Source organism: Pistacia vera, unplaced genomic scaffold, assembly GCF_008641045.1.
Source record: "Pistacia vera cultivar Batoury unplaced genomic scaffold, PisVer_v2 Contig403, whole genome shotgun sequence".
Taxonomy (NCBI): Eukaryota; Viridiplantae; Streptophyta; class Magnoliopsida; order Sapindales; family Anacardiaceae; genus Pistacia; species Pistacia vera.
Window position 1 is genome coordinate 41,584 of NW_022196228.1, and position 19,103 is coordinate 60,686.

The 19,103-nt window shown below is 38.2% G+C and overlaps 1 non-coding gene across 1 annotated transcript; it reads right to left on the reverse strand.

Annotated features, from left to right (window-relative positions):
• Window positions 1–17,754: 17,754 nt before the first annotated feature.
• Window positions 17,755–17,861, reverse strand: LOC116142000. Its single transcript, XR_004129932.1, has one exon. It is a non-coding gene; the product is annotated as a small nucleolar RNA R71 (small nucleolar RNA).
• Window positions 17,862–19,103: the final 1,242 nt, after the last annotated feature.

Here is a 19,103-nt window from a genome sequence, read left to right on the forward strand (position 1 = left end):
TATATAAATTTACGTCAAATCTTAAGGATAAAACTGTAAATAACCCGCTCTACTGTAACAGTTTAGCCAATTTTTACTGTGAAAAATTTGAGGGAAATATTTTCAAATGACGACATTTAAGGCTTTCTAATGCAAAAATAATTCAGTTGAAATTCCTCTCTATATTAATCAAGTTATATCAATCATTGACAATTTAGCCCCTAAACAAGTAAACCCTTTCATTTCATTTTATGTTGAAAACTTAAATTCCTAGGTTAGGTTTAAGATTTGATGTTGATCAGTAGGTTCAATACGATTTGTTGTTGAATGAATTTATTGTTTAGATTAAGATTGTATATTGATTAGTAGCTAAGATTATGATTTGTTGTTGAAAACCTAAATTTTTAAGTAAATTTTGTGAACTAATTAAGATTTGGGTATTCATCCATTTTTCCACATACACTTAAAAAAAATTACAAATATAGAGACAATTTTCTTCTTACACTTAAAAAAAATTATGAGTATGGGGAAGATTTTCCTATTATTGTGATTTTTATAAAAAAAAAAAATTTGGGATATTTATAAATGAGTTTATTTTATTTACACCCTTACAAGATTGATTAATATTAAACCAATAAAGCTATAGACACCAGCATTTTTACACCGAAAACGTATACCAGCCTACGTGTCCGCTGACTCACACCTACAATCTAGACTCGTTATTAAATATTTTTCTAGTGAACGGCCGTCCATCAAATATGGAAGATCGTTCACTTACATGGACCCCCGTCCATATTATATGGACAGGGGTCCATTTACTACGGACGGTTGTCCCCATTTAAGTAAAATAGAATAAATTTTTTTTATAAAATTAGAGACGGTCGTTCATAGGTTATGGACGGCTATCCCTTCATTTTGGACGGGTGCCCGTAAATAAGGGACGCCTGTCCTTAATCCAAATATGAAAATTAAAAAAAAAAAAAAATTTGGGGATGCCCGTCCATAAATTGTGGACGGCCGTCCCTTTCGTTTGGAAGGACGTCCGTAAGGAATGGACACCCGTCTATTATTTTAGTTTTAAAAACAAAACAAAAAAACTCTGAGAATGCCTATCCACAAATTATGGACGGTTGTCCCTTACTTTTGGACGATCGCTCGTCCATTATTTTGCCTTTTAAAGAATAAAAGAAACACTTTGGACGGCCAGTGTCTAGATACAGAGTTCTCTGGCAGATAAAAAGTGTTTCAAAATAAATGAAAATTCAAAACTTATTTTCAGAGGTCAAATTAAGCAGAATGTACTGTTTTGGCATTGACTTACAAATTAAATTTCACTAATAACAACGACCACACAAAAATTAATAAGAAATATGGAGCAACTGGGTAGCCCTGGCAAATGTATAAACCACGATAAGGGATGGACGTCCATTCCTTATGGACACCCATCCAAATATAAGGAACGTCCGTCCATAATTTGTGAACGAACATCCCAAAGTTTTTTATTTTTTTTATTTTCATATTTAGATTAAGGACGGGTGTCCCTTATTTACGGGCGCTCGTCTAAAATAAAGGGACGACCTTCTATAACTGATGAACGGTCGTCTCTAAATTTTTTTAATGTTTTAAAAACAATTGTTAATGGACGGGCGTCCATTAAAATATGAACGCCCGTCCAATATTTAGGGATAGCCGTCCATAACCTATGAACGACCGTCTCTAATTTTTATAAGAATTTTTTATTCATGGACGAGTATCCTTTAAATAGGGACGTCCGTCCGTAGTAAATGGACCCCCGTCCATATAATATGGACGGGAGTCCATGTAAGTGAACAGCCGTCCATATTTGATGAACGGCCGTTCACTAAAAAAAATAAAAATAACGTGAAACGTGTCTGGTTTACTGGTATAAATCAAGGAACACATAGGCCGGTATAATATTTTGGTACAAAAATCCCGGTGTCCCTAGCATTTTTGATATTAAACTCATCTGCTTCTTTAAAAAAGTATTTAAAATACCCCTGCTATTAATGACATATTAAAGTTCCATCCCATTTAAAATTCCAAAGCATTGACACAAACACTAATGCCATACCGTGACAGGCTAGTTAAATGAGTATGCTAATTCTTGGGCGAGTTGTTGAGAGGGAAATGAGGGTCAATTATGCAAACAACAGCTACACCTTCGCTGCGAAAACGATGGAGATTGATGAGATACTGTCTTCCTATCATTCCTATTGTATCTTTAGCCTCCATGATTTCTTTTCTTATCCTCAGTCTCAAAGTCCACTGGATCACCCTCACGTCTGTCAAGTCTCAGGTCCACTAATAAAACAATTTCACTCTCAAATTCTACTCGATCACCCTTTCGTAATTTATTTATTTCGTTCATGTCCGCTGTGACACTTTCCACTAGTGGTGGAATAAATAGGCCGGGGTTAGGCGGTCAACCCTAACCCAGCCTACATTAAAGAGGGTTCAACCCGGACCGCCAATAAGACGGGCCCGGTTGAACCCAACCAGCATGCAACCCCCGGGCGGGCTGGGTTGATATATGGCAACCCGGTGATCCACCGGTTGCTATTTTGTCCTTTTCGGAGAAAGGATCGCCAACCTGTCGAGTTGGCCGAAAAAAAAAAAAAAAAACAAAATTAATTTTTTTTCGAATTCCCCTTTTACCCTTGAAATATAGTCATTTTATAGCAATTAAAGAGGTCTTTTTCGTCATTTTCTTTTCCCCCTTTTTTTTCTTCTATAAATTGACCATAAACTCTCATATTTTCTTACAACTCAAATTCTCTCATTCTCTCATTTTCTCTAATCTTTAATCTCTATTGAAATCTCTCAGTTATTCTCTTAATCTCTTTGTTATCAATTTGCTCTTATTTTAATTTTTATTAGTTTTTGCAATTTTCAATTCATATTTCCAATTTTCCATATTCCAATTCTCCTTCTTTAATTTTTTATTTCTTCTGCATCAATTTTTTTTTTCAACTACAATAGATAGATATTTCTCTCCCATCAATTCAATGATGAAGGAAACTACTATCCTAGTGTAATGCTTTCTTTCTAGCTAGTATACTCGTAAAATAATTAATAAAACTCATTAACAATATATATAAGAAAATACATATATATACAAGTAACAAAGTATGGGCCGTATTTAATTTTTCTTTATATACAAATATTTACAAAATATACTCAAAATAGCAACGTGACAGTGTAGCCCAACCCGTCCACTGCGCGATGTTCCGTGCGACTGCAACTCACCTATTACTTGCAAAACATTAAAAACAACGAAGTGAGCACTAATTGCTCAGTAAGTAAACCCGCTATGCTACCCTTCTCTCTCTGTTGCTTAAAATTCCGAATTTTCTTTCCTTACATCACATTTCCCGATTATTCTCTATTCTTTCCCTGTTCTTCTCTCTGTTCTTCTCTCTGTTCTTTCTCTATTCTTTCTCTTTCTTCTATTTTCAACCAATTTCAGGGCAAGCATTCAACACACACTCAATCAAACAATAATACCAAAAACCAACTCAAATAAGAGCGAAAGAAGAAACAATAACTACGTACCTCAGGTGGGGCGTTACAATAATCCATAGATGAAATAAAAGTATTAAGCTCACCAAAATATGTATTTACATGCCATAAGATGTTAGAGATACATATAGACATGATGGGAAATGCGTAAGCATATCCTCGTATACCGGTTGAGGAAAGATGAATATATGCTTTAGATGTTAAATAACTCGTAAGCACGCCTGTCGATGATATGAACTCTAGATGAATTTGAGGCTAGATGATATGAAGTGCTTAAGACGCTAAGAAAAGTCCGATCGGCTACACGTTAAATGCTTCATATGCATTTAGTTGCACTACATGAGTTATGATGTTATTTACATCATGAGATGATTTATACTCATGTTAGATGACATTTAGATGTTATATCATGACATGTAATGAGCGTGTACTATCTTTACATCTTTACATACTTAATTGTATGTGTATGCATTGATGTTTATCTAGCCATTGCATAAAATGATGAAAGACATATGAAATAGAAAGGAAAAGAAAAATAAAATAAAAGGGGAAGTATCCCATGTAAAAGATAAGTGATTTGTTAACAAATATGTTTAAATAAAGGTCAAATAGCACATTTAGAATGAAATGGATCATTCCTTACTGAGCGATTAGAGCTTACCCATTTATTGTTGATTGCTTTACAGGTAGACCAGAAGCGAAGGATGCTAGAGACAGCGGGGCTACACATGAGGGGAGATGATTTATTGTCATCTCGATGTTTTTATGTTGATGTAAATAATGTAAATGATAAATATTTGTGAAACACCTTTTGGAATATTCCACCCCATAAATATGTTTCGATTGTGTATTTTACGGATAAATTCCTAAAGTTTTGAAATTATATGTTTGGATCCTACATGATATTTTATATGCATGTTTCGGATATTATTAGTCTTATCCTTACAAAGGTTGTTTTTTTTCTAAATACAACTCGTTCTCCAAACATGTATCCCCGGGATTCTCATTGAGGGATATTTAGAGGATATCTGACTGGAAGAGGGTTTTACACAGGGTGAATTTGATCGGTAGGAAGAGAAGTGAAATTGAAAATTCAGAAGAATCAAGTGCATCAAATTCAGAATCCAAAGAAGAAATGGCAAATCCACCCCATTTGATAAAGAAGTATGTGTGTCCTACCATTGGACCATCACCCTCCTATATTGTTTCGAGTGTTGTAACAAGGAATTATGGGTTGAAGAGTATCCATTTTCAGATGCTTCCTTCATTCCATGGGATGGCCACTGAAGATCCATTGATTTTTACTCAACCGTCCAAACTTTTCCTATGTAGGGTTTGACTGAAGATCAATTAAGGATGATATGTTTTCCATATACATTAAAGGACGTAGTGACCAGTTGGTTCATGTCATTGGCACCAACTTCACTTACTGCTTGGGATGCGATCTACAAGAAGTTCATAGGTAAATTTTATTCTCATGTGAAGACTGCAGAACTAAGAGTTAAAGTTGCTACTTTTTCTCAACTTGATGGTGAGCCGTTCCCTAAGGCTTGGGAAAGATTTACATTGATTTTAGTTCAATGTCCACATCATAAATACCCTTTAAAATTGTCGAATCAGTTTTTCTATGATGAACTGACACAGGCTTGCCAAGCCATAATTGATAATGCTGTAGGTGGTGCCATGGGAGAAAAGACCAAAGAGCTAACATATGAGTTGTATAAGATGCTTGGTGCCAACTCACAACAGAAAAGTGTTGGAGGGAAAGCAAAGGGAAACTATGAAGCAAGTGCTAACACCGAGTTAGTGATGCAAGTGTCCGAATTGACCAAGCAAGTCAAGACCATGTGCAACATGATGAGTGATGCGTTTTTCCTACAACATGCAAAAATAGCAAGTGCACTAGTCGCACAAAGTAATAAAGTGATGAGTGAGTATCGTTCTGTAACACCCCACTTGAGGTACGTCGTAAATTATGTTGTATGTTTGAATGTTTCTTGCTTTGTTCTTATTTGAGCTTGTATGTCATTATTTTCAGTTGGTTGGCCCTTAGTTGGTTTGGTTAAGTGTTTGCCCTGATTTTAGTTGGGTTTTGGCGAAGTGTGAAATTTCGTTCTTCGCCGGGGCGAAGAATAGTCATCGCTGCGGCGACGTTGGCTTGGTAATTGTAGTGTAGGTTCTGTAATTTTTTGCCGGGACGACAAAACTTTCTTCGCCGTGGCGACGGTACGGCAGAAATGTGTAGTAAGTTTCTAGAGCATTCTTTCCATAGGGGCAAAATGACCTTTCTACCCTTAGTTAGCAAGAAAAGTGGGGTGTAAAATGTAAGAGAATTTTATGGAGAATATGGTATAGTGGGGGTGTGATTGTAATGATTTAAAGGACAAAGATGGAATTTTCAAGAAAGAGCACGGGCAATATGGGAATGAATGAAGATAATTTGAGCTAAAAAGGGGTTAAGCTTAGTAAACCGTTCATTCATTCTTCTTCCACCGCCTCTTTCATTCTCCATTTCCTCTCAACTTTTCCTTCAAGCTTTCAAGGATTTTTTAGGGTTTTTAGTTAGATCTTGGTAGAGAATTAATCTAAGGCATCCTAAGGTAAGGATTCTTGCTTTAGATGTGAATTTTTTCATATATTTGTGTATGAAAATCTTATGGTGTTATGGTTTTATTGTGTAAAGTTGTAGAGAAGGGACAAGCATTTTAAAGGAAATGAAAGTGCTTTACAAGGTAATTAAATCCATCCCAAGTTGAAATTGAGATATCTTTTGAGTAGAGATTTATATATGCATGTGTATGTTATGCTATTGAGAAATTGGGTTGAGATGAGTATTTGTTTTATGGTTGTTGATTACACTTCATTGATGAGAAGTGTCGATATGTGATGAATATGTGATGTAGTTTGAAATGAAGTTGGAGGAGATTGAGTAATTTCTTTGGGAGTGTTCTTTTATGACAAGAATCATAGTTATGGGAGTTTCCTCCCATTTTGGATGGTTCAAGAGAGGGATGGAACCATAGATAAAGTAGAGTTTATATATGCACACTAGTTGTTTGATGAAATGCCTAAGAGAATCATGAGTAGTAACTTTAATTCTTGCAACATTGCATGTTGGCATTTCATGAGTGCATTAGTGGAGAAGATTAATTATGCATTGAGAATTGAGAATTGGCTTGAGAAAGAGTAGAGAACTATGTGTATGAACTACTCTAAGATGAAAAACGGGTTGGTGCTTTGTGATCTCCACCCGATTGTGATGAAAAATGGGTTGGTGCTTTGTGATCTCCACCCAATAGTTATGAAAAACGGGTTGGTGCTTTGTGATCTCCACTCGAAAGTCACAAAGAGTGGGTTGGTGCTATGTGAACTCCACCCGGCCGTGCCTCCGGTAAGATGAGGCCGTGACAATAGCAGAAGTTAAGTAAGAGGGCTGTGTGAAAGAGAAAATAAATGAGATGAGAAAAAGTGTAAGGAAAGAATTAAGGGAAAGAATTACGGGGACAGTCGAGTAGAGGATTTACTTACTGAGCATTGTTTTGTGCTCACCTCATTGTTTTCTTTATGGTTGCAGGATCTAGGTGAGAATGCGATCGGATGGGCGTCGGCACGCGAGGAGAAATGGTTACACTGTACATCATGTCTTTGATAACTCTTGTACATAATCCAAACTTTGTAAAAAGAATGTATATGTTTAATAAAAGAAAAATTTGGGCCCAACTCTTTTATTATCTTATATGTAACTTCATTATGTATATTTTATTAGTTCTTGATTAGAAAGTAGATATTACATTTTTGGTATTAGAGCAAAGATTTTAGGATTTGACAGTGTACTATTCTCATCGCTACGACGTCCGATAACCGACTGTGTGATTTAATTCTTTCCTTACTATCCATCTGTCTCGAATTGATTAAATGTGATTGTTTTGTAGATGAGGCGTAGTAACGAAAATGTGGTAAGGGTGTGATGAATAAGGGAGAATCTTCTAACCCACCAGAAGCTACGCCTCCTGCCTTGGATGAAGCTAGAGTTTGGGGGATTATACAGCAAGTTATGGCAGAAACCCAAGGGAGAGTTGGAACCCCCGTGCAAGTACCACCAGCTACAAATGTAGGAAGAGAACAACCGGTACCTCCCCCAGTACAGAATAGGGTTGAACCGATTTTTTGTCTTCCCAGTCAACATCAACCCTCAGAGTTTAAGGGTACTACGGACCCAGTGATAGCAGAAGAATGGTTTAGGTTCGTAGAGCGTACAACAGGTTTATTCCCCATGACGGACCGGGAGAAGATCCGGTATGCGAGTTTCTTATTTCAAGGCGATGCCCAAATTTGGTGGGAACTAATGGAAGAAACCCATGATATGGCAATGATGACTTGGGAAGAGTTCAGGCAAGAGTTTGAGGCCGAGTATAGGACAGAGGACTGAGTTCATGAGAAGGTCCAAGAATTTATTAGTTTACAACAGGGGTCTAGTACCGTGAAAGAGTACTCAGTGAGATTCAACTCCCTTACAAGATTTGCACCCGGAATCGTTAGTACTCTGGCATTGAGAAGAGATAAGTTCGTACATGGGTTGAAGTCAGAGATAGCTCAGGATATAATGACGAGTTTCGGTCCCCCTCGAACTTATAGTGAGGCCTTGAGGCGAGCAATAAGGGTGGAAATCTTTGAGAATAAAATTCCCCTAGTCGGTTCCTCGACAGGGGGACCAAGTGAGCCACCGTCCGCCTCGCAGAGAGAGAAATTTGAGGGTGTGAAAGGCAAAGAAATGAAGAATCAAAAGACGAAGTTTAAGTTTAGACAAAATAGAAGAGAGTGGAAGAATAAGCGGCCCCGAACGGAAGGGTTTCCTCTTTGCCCTAAATGTGGGAAGAACCACCCAGGAGAGTGTCTGAGGGACCAAAGGGTGTGTTTTAGGTGTTGACAGCTAGGGCACTTGATAAGAGATTGTAAAGCTCCTCTTCCACCACCCGTACAGAGTTTTGAAGGTACTACGAATGCCAGAGTATTTACAGTGGCACAGGGTGAAGCAGAAGCCAGTCCATCAGCCATTACTGGTCAGTTATTATTCCATTATGTTCCTTTGTATGCTTTAATTGATTTAGGAGCCACTCATTCTTTTATATCATGTGGGATGATTGAGAGGTTAAGTTTGAAACCGACAAGAGTGACTCAACCCATTAGGATAGAGTTACCCGATGGGATTAGTGTCCTAACGCAAGAGATGTTGACGGGAGAGTCTGTGGTGATCCAGGGTAGAGATTTCATAGTTGATCTAATAGTTTTTGATATGCCCGACTTTGATGTGATATTGGGCATTGATTTCCTAGGGAGATATGGGGTAGAGATTGATTGTCGAAAGAAGAAAGCGAGATTTAATCTCGATAATGGAGATAAATTTAGTTTTGGAGAGGGCCATCAGTTGAGCATGCTGATTAGTAGTGTGAAGGCTAGGAAGATGTTGAGGAAGGGGTGTTCGGGATATATCGCCCATGTAGTGCAGAGTGGTGTTGTTCCACAACCAGAGAGTCAAAGGATGGCAGTAGTTTGCGATTTTATAGATGTGTTTTTGGAAGAGTTACCAGGTTTGCCTTCAGAAAGGGAGGTTGAGTTTAGTATTGAATTAGCATCAGGGACAACACCAATATCTAAAGCCTCTTATCGTATGACCCTAGCAGAGCTTCAGGAATTAAAGAAGCAACTTCAAGAGCTTTTGGACAAAGGCTTTATCCGACCAAGTCATTCTCCCTAAGGAGCTCCAATTTTGTTTGTGAAGAAGAAAGATGGGTCACTACGGATGTGTATCGATTATAGAGAGTTTAATAAAGTGATAGTGAAGAATAAGTACCCACTACCTTGCATTGATGATTTGTTCGATTAGTTAAAGGGAGCCGCATTGTTTTCTAAAATTGATTTGAGGTTAGGGTACCATTAGGTAAGAGTGGCTGAGCAAGATGTGGCTAAGACTGCTTTTCGTACAAGGTATGGGCATTATGAGTTTGTAGTGATACCGTTTGGTTTGACCAATGCCCCAACAGTTTTTATGGACTTGATGAATCGGGTATTCCATGATTACTTGGATCGGTTTATAGTGGTTTTCACTGACGATATCCTGGTTTATTCTAAGTCGAGGGAAGAGCATGAGGAACATTTGAGGATAGTGTTACAACGATTGAGAGAAAGAAAGTTGTACGCTAAATTTTCTAAGTGTGAATTTTGGTTTGATCAAGTGATATTTCTAGGCCATATTGTGTGTAAGGAAGGGATTTCAGTGGATCCGAGTAAAGTGCAGGCAATCCTTGAATAGCAGAGGCCGAGGACAGTGAAAGAAGTCAGGAGTTTCTTAGGCTTAGCAGGTTACTACCGACGATTTGTAGTAGGGTTCGCCTAGTTGGCTAAACCATTGACAGCTCTTACTAAACAGAGAACTCCTTTTGTATGGTCAGAAGCATGTGAAAAGAGTTTTCAGGAGTTGAAGAAGAGATTAAGGACAACTCCTGTGTTAGTGTTACCATAGGAGGGTGTAGATTATGACATTTATATAGATGCCTCACTGCAAGGACTTGGTGCTGTGTTAATGCAGTTAGGTAGGGTGATAGCATATGCCTCTTGGCAATTGAAAGAGCATGGACGAGATACCCTACGCATGATTTAAAGTTTGCAGCCGTGGTCTTTGCATTAAAGATTTGGAGGCATTACCTTTATGGTGCTAAAAGTAATATCTACATCGATCATAAGAGTTTAAAGTACTTTTTCACTCAAAAAGAGCTGAACATGAGACAAAGAAGGTGGTTAGAGCTGGTCAAGGACTATGAGTGTGAGATCAAGTATCAACTAGGAAAGGCCAATGTAGTAGCCGATGCCTTGAGTAGAAAAGCTTATTTGTCTCGGCTCACTAAGCAGAAAGAGTTGATGAAAGACTTATGTAGAGAACAGATTGAAGTACTTCTAGGAAGGATTGCCAGGTTAGAGGTTCAGTCTACTTTACTGGAAGAAGTCAGAGTTAAGCAAGTGGCCGATGAGTGGTGTCAGAGAATAGTTTAGCAAGTGCATGAGGGCAAGACAACAGAGTTTCAAGTAATAGATGATGTCCTCTATTTCAGGAATCGGTTGTGTATCCCTCAAAATGATGAGTTACGGAAGAGACTACTGACAGAGGCTCATGACACACCATACACTGCTCATCCTGGAGCAACCAAAATGTATCAAGATGTAAAGAAAGGCTATTGGTGGCCAGGTATGAAGAGAGATATTGTAGAATTTGTAGCTAAATGTCTGGTTTGTCAGCAGGTGAAAGTATAACACCAACGACCATCAGGGTTGCTTTAACCATTAAGTATTCCCGAGTGGAAATGGGAAAGCATTTCAATGGATTTTATTACAGGTCTCCCCAAAGTACAGAGAGGGTATAACGCTATATGGGTAATTATGGACAGGTTAACCAAGTTAGCCCATTGCCTTCCAGTAGAGGAGAGCATCACTACAGATCAGTTGGCTAAGATTTATATTAAGGAGATAGTCAGGTTGCATGGTATGCCCAAGACAATAGTGTCAGATAGAGATTCCAGGTTTGTCTCAGCTTTCTGGATGAGTTTACAGAAGAATTTGGGTACCCGTTTAGCATTCAGTATTGCTTATCATCCGCAGACGGATGGCCAAACAGAGAGAACTAATCAGGTGCTTGAGGATATGTTGAGAGCTTGCTGTATGGATTATAAAGTATTCTGGTATGAGATGTTACCCTTAGTGGATTTTGCCTACAACAACAATTATCAATCTACAATCAAAATGGCACCTTACAAGGCCTTGTATGGTAGACGATGCAGATCTCCACTACATTGGGATGAGATCGGCGAAAGGGGTGATTTGAGTACCGCTCTTGGGCCAGAGGTGACTTAGAAAATGATAGAGGATGTGAGGTTAATTAGAAACAGAATGAAGCAAGCCCAAGATCGACAGAAGAGTTATGCCGACTTGAAGAGGAAAGAGATTGAATTCCAAGTGGGTGACAAAGTGTTTCTGAAAGTTTCCCCCTACAAGCGAGTAATGCGTTTCGAAAGCAAAGGGAAGTTAGCACCGAGATATGTAGGTCCATTTGAGGTATTACAACGAGTAGGAAAAGTGGCCTACAGATTGGCACTACCACCTAACATGGACAAGGTGCACGATGTGTTGCATGTCTCGATGCTTTGGAAGTACGTAAGTGACCCCTCCCATATCTTGGAAGTAGACGATGTTGCCTTAGATGAGAACCTTGTGTATGAGGAGCGTCCAGTACAGATCTTGGAACGAAAGATTAAAGAACACCGGAATAAGAGTATTCCATTAGTAAAGGTCCTTTGGCGAAATCACAAGGTCAAGGAGGCCACATGGGAGGTAGAACAAGACATGCAGAATCGTTACCCGGAGTTGTTTGTGTGAATTTTGGGGGGGAGAATTGTAACGCCCCACTTGAGGTACGTCATAAATTATGTTGTATGTTTGAATGTTTCTTGCTTTGTTCTTATTTGAGCTTGTATGTCATTATTTTCAATTGGTTGGCCCTTAGTTGGTTTGGTTGAGTGTTTGCCCTGATCTCCACCCGAAAGTATGTTTTTAGGCTATGTTTTCCTACTTTTCCTTATTAAACTTCCGCACCCAACAAATTGAAGATTAATAGTTCTAAGCTCGTTAAGCACCTAGAATCCTAGATTGATTTAATTGATTCTTAAATCTATCTCTAGCATTTAATACTACAATGGTGATTACCCAATAGCTTAACATGACTCATATCGCAATCTCATCTTGTTCATCAATTAATAGCATTAAAAACAGAATAACCCCACAATCATTGCAATAGCATATGAAAATAATAAAAACCAATTGCTTAATCCATGAGAATCCGAACTACATCAAAACCCTAACCCAAAATGGGTTAGTTCATAGCTAAATCAATACAATAAGCAAGAAAAACGATAAACACAAAGTTCAACATGATAAAATGAGAGAAAAGACAAGAGATCTTGATAATCTGAGAATTACACTGTTTTTATTAGGCTTTTAGGGTGGATTTTAGATACCTTTTAGTTCATTTATGCTTGAATTGCTACTTATTTCTTTACATTTTGTGTTTCAGGCTAAAATGGACATTTTGAGCAAATAATTACCGAATTGGAGTTTCTGGACTCAAAGTAAGCGGATCTCAGAATTTGGGAGAGTTCTGAAGCAGAGTGAAGTACTATGAAGCTTGTTTCCATGGGAGAGCATCGAAGATCGAAGATTCAAGCAAAGAACAAGCGGAGGGCAATTCTATAATTTTAGAATTCTTTATGGAGGTTCGCCACGTGAAATGAGTCACGCATGAGAATCCCTTTTACTTCGTCGCCGCGGCGAGTTTTCTTCTTCGCTGTAACAACTCCTCTTTAGTACTATTCTTATAATACGTACTATGTAAAATATAGATATGTATATTATATGAAAGATAGTGGGCTCAAATTTTTCTTTACTCATAAAATATACTTCTTTACAATACAAAATACCATGTATTAAAAACTTTCTAATTAATACAAAATATCATAGCTGGTGGACAGTGGTGCCAATACTCTTCGCTCCTCGACGTCCATCCGACCGCTGCTCCTAAATCCTGCAAAACAGAGAAGAACAACGGGTGGAGCACAACAATGCTCAGTAAGTAAATCATCTACTACCTGTCCCCAAACTCACTCTTGGTTCTTTCCTTACTCGACTGTTCTGCTATTTCTATTTCTCACTGTTTTTCTCTTTCTTTCTAATACTGTTATTCTCCTTTAACTCTGTTTTGCTCTTATTTCTTTCTTTCTCTTTGTTCTCTTTCTCTATTCTTATTACCATGAAAAACAATCATGGTTCTCTCTTATTCTCATCTCTACCATGAAGGAAGTCATGGTTCTCTTTCTCATTCGCGATATACTCTCACTAACCATGGAAGAACTCATGTACATGCATATATAGACGTACATGCAACTAATGTAAAAGACTGCATGTTTCTTTCTTCTATTCTTTAGTCTTACTAACTCAAATTTTCGCATTCTTTCTCATACTCTCTCTCTTTCTATCTCATTCTTTCTCAAGCTTTCTCAGCTTTCTCATTCTTAATTCTGTCAATTATCTCATTCTCATTTCTGTTTCTCTTTCTCATAACTCTTTTCTGATACTCTCTTTAGTAATCACGGCCTCATCTTACCGGAGGCACGGCCGGACTCGCTCCCGCTCTACATGACTTCTACTCATTCTAGCCGATCGAACTCGGTATGCATGGATTCGGAACCCTTGGCCATGTGAGTATAAATCTCTCTCTCTCGGGTACTCGGGTATAGCCCTCATCCGCATGCACTCTCACCGGGCTACCACCACTTCTCTATCTGATACTCATGCCGCTCTCTCAATGCGGCGTACATGCGGGAATACTCTACCCATTACTCACGGGTTCCCCATCACATAACCTAGTCTATGCTCTATCTCTCTCTTACTCTTTCTCAGTTTGCTCTATCTCTTCCAAGCTATACTCATAATACGTTTAACTTTTAACTTGTCTCATCTCTGTTCTTTCTCATTCTTACTCATTGGAATGTCACGACCTCATCTGACCGGAGGCACGGCTGGCGCTACCACTCTACGTGACTTCCGCTCATTTCGCTACCGATCGGTGTAGTTAGGCATGGATTCGGAACCCTTGGCCATGTGAGTGTACAATCTCTCTCTCCTGAATGTCATGGCCCCATCTGACCGGGGGCACGGCTGGAACCTCATGTTCCACTCTGCGTGCGGTCACGGCCTCATCTAACCGAGGCACGGCTGGAACCTCGCGTTCCACTCTACGTGACTCTACTCGTCACTCACAGGTTCCCCATCGCACAACTTACTCTATTCTCCTCTTTCCTCTTGTGCACAAGATCTCTATTCTTTCTCTAGCTACTCATCATAATGTAGCTTAACTTCTAGAGCAATTCTCTACTCTTTCTCACCTCTTCTCTTTACTATCAGAGTTTCTCATTCACTTTACTCTTAAGGGTTGCTATTCTCAACATTCTCTACTCTTTCTTACTCAAGCTATTACTTATAGTATAGCTTATCTTCAAAATTCTTTACTCTTAACTAGTACTCACGAGATAGCTCATACTCAACATTCTATATTCTTTCTCAAACTACTTCTTAATGCACAAATTATGCATATGGATGGTTCATACCTATTATGCACTTTTGAAATGCCAAATGTATATTGCTCTAAAATCGTCATTCTGCACAGGTCACACTAAAAAGACCATAACTTTGTTATACACCTCGGATTGCTACGGTTCTGGTCTCGTTCAAAGCTTAGAAACAGGGCACACACTTCTATGTTTTGATCTCAGCCCAGTTAAAACCGTAGATACTCAAAAATCACTTATACAGTTACGGCAGTGACAGGGCAGATTTCACTTAGGCATTTCATCAAGCAACTTATGTGCATACAAAAACTCTTCATTATACAACTCTCCTTCTCTTGTTAACCATCCAGAATTGGAAGTAAATCTCTTCCATGGGCATAAACCCTACCATAGAAAAACACCCAAAATACATACTCAATCTCCTCCAACTTCATCTCAAACTATTACTCATAAACACTTTCCATAAAGGAAATATCCAACAAACATAATATAAATACTCTTCTCAACTCAATTTCTCAACAATAAACATACATCTCTACCAATTTCTCAAAAGCATCATATATACATGCATAAATAAATCCTACTTAAGATTTCTTAAACTTTAGCTTGAGTTGGATTTACTTACCTCATACTTGAGTAGTCTCCACTAAGCTCCTACTCTTGTTGGATCATAACTTTCCCTTATTTCCTAAGCATAAACTTAGTAGAACTTAACCCTTACATGATAAAATTCATCTCTAAAGTAGGGATTCTTACCTCTTCTTGCTTAGGATCACTTCTTTGTCAAATTCCAACTCAAAACTCTCAAAAATCCCTTTGAAAATTGAGTGAGAATTGAGAGAAATGGGAGATGAAGAGGCGGTGGAAATGGGTAGAATGAATGGGTTTTGAGAATTCCCCTTATTAACTCTATAATATCCACTCTTCCCATTTTGCCTTACTCTTTCTTGAAAATTCCACCTTTATCCTTTAATTCTTTACAAACTCACCCCCATTTAACATTACTCTCCATAAATTTCCTTACATTTTACTCCCCACTTTTCCTACATTAGGGTAGAATGTCATTGTGTCCCAAAGAAGAATTCTCTAGAAACCTCAAGGAACTTTCTGCCGTAACGTCGCCGCGGCGAAGAACTTTCTGTCGCCCCGGCGAAACATTCTAGAACCACACTGCCAACACAAAACCAACGTCGCCGCGGCGAAGCTTCTCCCTCGCCCGGCGAAGACTGAAATTCCAAAATTTGCTAAGTCTTGGTCAATTCCAGGGTACACACTCAACCAAACCCCAAAGCCTAAACTCAACCAAAGAACATGAATCATTATAAACTCATTTAGGGCAATTCAGAATTCTTTAGGCCATACCGTAAAGTGGCTACGTATTTCAAGTGGGGTATTACATTCGCCGCAGCAAAGTCTGTAGTTTTCAGTTTCTTTAAAACGCACAGTTTCAATTTTAGGCAAAGTTTTAGGTTTTTGGGTGAAGTATAAAAGTGAAACTTTACCATCTTGAGAGGGGGTCGCGTTTTCCTTAGTCTGAACAGCTTTTTCATCTTCTTAGTTTGTTTGTGATGAATTTGTGTTAAAAGTGAGACGATTCGGATTAACTCCGTGGATTCTCAATTAGGGGAGATCTCTTGTTTTTTTCTCTCATTTTATTATGTTGAACTTTGGGTTTAATTTTTTTTCTTGCTTATTGTATGGATTTAGCTATGAACTAACCCATTTTGGGTAGGGTTTTGATGTAGTTCGGATTCTCATGTTAGCAATTGATTTTATTATTTTCATATGCATTGCAATGTGTGGGGTTATTCTGTTTTAATGTTTTTAATTGATGAACATGATGAGATTGAGAAATAATTCATGTTAGCTTCTTGGGTAATCACCATTGTAGTATTAATGCTAGAGATAGATTTAAGAATCAATGAAATCAATCTAGGATTCTAGGTGCTTAACGAGCTTAGAACTATTAATCTTCATTTGTTAGGTGCGGAACTTTAATAGGAAAGTAGAAAACATAGCCTGAGAAGGTATGTTTACACTTTAGAGAATTCGATTTACAATCATGCATGTAATATGGAAATAGCATAATCTGTAGGTTTAATCCATAGAGTCCAAATGAAATCAAAACCCTACCTGTTGTTTTCAACTGTAGTATCCTGTTTTTAATCTTGCTTTCATAATTTAGTTTTGAATATTTAGAAATTTTGTTTTAGTTTTAAGTTTAATTTTCTCCTTTCAATCCAAACAACTCGATTGCTCCAACTTGAAAACAGTAGAAAACTTAGTGGTTAGCATCCAATCCTCGTGGGAACGATACTCACTCATCACTTTATTACTTGTGTGACTAGTGCACTTGCTGCATTTGCATGTTTATGAAATCACGCATCAAGTTTTTGGCACCGTTGCCGGGGATTGAGTTTTGTGTTAACATTAAAATTTTCTTGTGTTAGCTAGATTGGAGTGTTAACTTTTTTACTTAATTGTTGTTTGTTTAATTTTCATTATTATTATTATTTTTTTTTGTTTTGTGTGATTTCACTCTTGCTATTTTTCAGTGTAGTTTATGAGAAGAGCAAGACGTTAGCCAATGGTTCCTGTTGATCCTGAGATTGAAAGAACCACTCGAAGACTGAACAGAGAAATAAGAGAAAGAAAAGCTACAGTTAAACCAGAAGTAATAGTTGTAGAGATGGCAGAGAATAGAACACTGAGGGAATTCTCAGTTCCCACAGTTGGAGGTAGTGGGTCAAGTATTACTAGACCAACAATACAAGCCAACAACTTCGAGATAAGGTTGGCAATCATCCAGATGATCCAGTAGTTGGTTCAGTTCAGGGGTGATTTGAGGGAAGATCCAAATCTACACATTGCCAATTTTTTGGAGATTTGTGATACTTTCAAGTCAAATGGAGTATCAGATGATGCAATCAGATTAAGACTATTCCCATTTTCATTGAAAGATAAAGCTAAGGGATGGTTGTTGGCACTACCAACAGGAACGATCGCCACATGGAATGATTTAGCACAGAAGTTCCTGACCAAATTCTTTCCTCCAGCAAAGTCAACAAAGTTGAGAAATAACATCACGTCATTCATTCAAGAAGAGTCAGAATCATTGTATGAGGCTTGGGAGAGATACAAAGAGTTACTGAGAAGGTGTCCACATCATGGGTTACAGTTTGGATGCAAGTCCAAACCTTTTTATAATGGATTAACAGTGAATGTGCAGACTATGGTGGATGTAGCCTTGGGAGGAGCATTATAGAATAAGACTCTGGAAGAAGCTCACGAGTTGCTTGAGGTTCTGTCAAGCAACAACTATCAAAGACCTAATGAGAGGGTGCAACCGAAGAAATCTATGGGTCTTTATGAAGTTGATGCATATACAGCCATTTTAGCCTAACTGACAACACTTCAAAAATAGTTGAGAAGCATGCAGGTAAATTCCATTCAAGCTCCTCAACTAACTTGTGATTTTTGTGCAGGTAATCACATGAGTAGTGAATGTCAAGTAGGGAACACGTTTGCCTCAGCATCGTCATCATCAGAGCAGGTTAACTACTTGGCTGGAAATCAAAGGCAACCGAACAATCCATACTCCAACACATATAATCCTGGTTAGAGGAATCAGTCGAACCTGTCTTGGGGCAATCAAAACCAACAGAATCAGCAAAACAATCAATGGAATCAAAGGGCATTGCCAAACAACCAACAAGGAGACCCAAGAGTGACAAAATTGGAGGACATGTTTGGGAAGTTTATGCAAGAGACCACAGGTTTTATGAATGAGATGAGAATTCAGAACTTGGAGGTACAAATGGGGCAGTTAGCTGAAAAGCTAAATGAGAGACCACAAGGGTCTTTACCAAGCAACACAGTGACTAACCCACGTGAGCAAGCAAATGCAATAATTTTTAGGAGTGGGATAGTTTTGGAAAAGGTGGAAAAAGCAAGAGACGAAGAAAAACCACCAAGGGAAAAGGAAGAATCTAATGAGGAAGTAGATGAAGAGATAGCTGCAAAAGAGGCAAGAATAGAAACGGGAAGAGAGGCAAAAAAGAAGGAAAGAGAAATTGCCATTTGCCGAGATACCACCAGAATTGGCACATCACACTCCACCTGTGCCGTTTCCTCAAAGACTGGAGAAAAATAATCAGGATAAGAAGTTTTCCAAATTCATTGAAATATTTAAAAAATTACATATTAACTTTCCTTTTGCAGATGCATTGAAACAAATGTCGAGCTAAGCAAAATTTCTTAAGGAAATTTTATCAAACAAAAGGAAGTTAGAGGATGAGGAAACAGTGATACTGACGCAGGAGTGCAGTGCCATTCTCCAAAAGAAGCTACCTCTAAAACTCAAAGATCTAGGGAGTTTCACTATTCCTCGCATTATAGGAGATATTACTTTTGATC